This window comes from Orycteropus afer, unplaced genomic scaffold (assembly GCF_000298275.1).
Source record: "Orycteropus afer afer isolate SDZICR_OR568_19922 unplaced genomic scaffold, OryAfe1.0 scaffold00455, whole genome shotgun sequence".
In the NCBI taxonomy this organism is placed as follows: Eukaryota; Metazoa; Chordata; class Mammalia; order Tubulidentata; family Orycteropodidae; genus Orycteropus; species Orycteropus afer.
In genome coordinates this window covers 1397761-1398955 of record NW_006922042.1, presented here as the reverse complement: position 1 = coordinate 1398955, position 1195 = coordinate 1397761, and positions in this window count along the sequence as shown.

Sequence of the window (1195 nt, the reverse complement as noted above, 5' to 3'; positions counted from 1 at the left end):
AAACTGTACCCCTGGGCCACCAGCAGTGCTCCAATAGAAACCATACTAATTAAGAAACAATAGTGCCTAACACAGTCCGCCTCTGTTTCCCAACTTCTCAACACAAAACTACACATAGCGCAAGCAGAACAGACATTACAACAAGCTCTGTCCACAAACCCCTGAAAGCGCATACCTACACCTTCCTTTTCTTGGCTCCATTTTATACAGGAAGGGGCCAACATCCTCAATGCTACCGGCATCACCAATACTTCTCATTGCTTCTTATGTGCCTTACTAACTCGACCCCTATTAACTGCTATTTCCGTACACAACACTGACTTTCCATCCTTCTCCTCCTCTGCCACCTGCCAGGACACACAGCCTACACCTCCCTATTACTTTCATTAATGCCACCCTACCTCCTGTATGTTTCCTCCCCTATTCTGCTCTTAACTGTACACACTATCTACCTATAAAAGGTACCATGCACCCCAACAATAACCATACCTTCTTTTGGTGTAATGGCACAATAACTTCCTGCATCAATTCCTCCACAGAAGGTCCTTGCCTCCCAATAACTATCATTCCCAACTTATCCTCTACATAGAAGCTGAGTTCTCTATCCTTTCTACCCCTCCAACCCGGGAAAAGGGAGCAGCCTTCCTTCCTATCATCATTGGTCTTTCTCTAGCCTCCACCACCTTAGCTGTCGGACTGGGAGTGGGGGCTTTGGGGCACAGTATCACATCAATGTGAGAACTAGAAAATCAGTTACAGCTCCTAATAGAAACCACAGCAGACTCTTTAACCACCTTACAATGCCAACTAACCTCTCTAGCTCAAGTTACTTTACAGAACCGATGAGCTCTTGACCTGCTGACAGCCGAAAAAGGAGGAACATGCCTTTTTCTCGGAGAAGAGTTTTGCTACTATATCAACCAATCTGGCCTCATAGAAGAAAATGTTAACACCTTGAACCGCCTGAGTGAAGATCTATGTAGAAAAAACCAGATCAACAACTCCCCACTTGTGTGGTTCCAATCCCCTTTAACTGCATGGCTACTTCCCCTCGTAGGCCCATTAGTACTGATTTCCATTCTCTTCCTCTTTGCCCCTTGCCTCCTCAAATTTCTCCACAACTGACTCGAAGAATTATCCCAAGTCACAGTGAACCAGCTGCTCTTGCACCCCTACACCAGGTTACCAACTGACA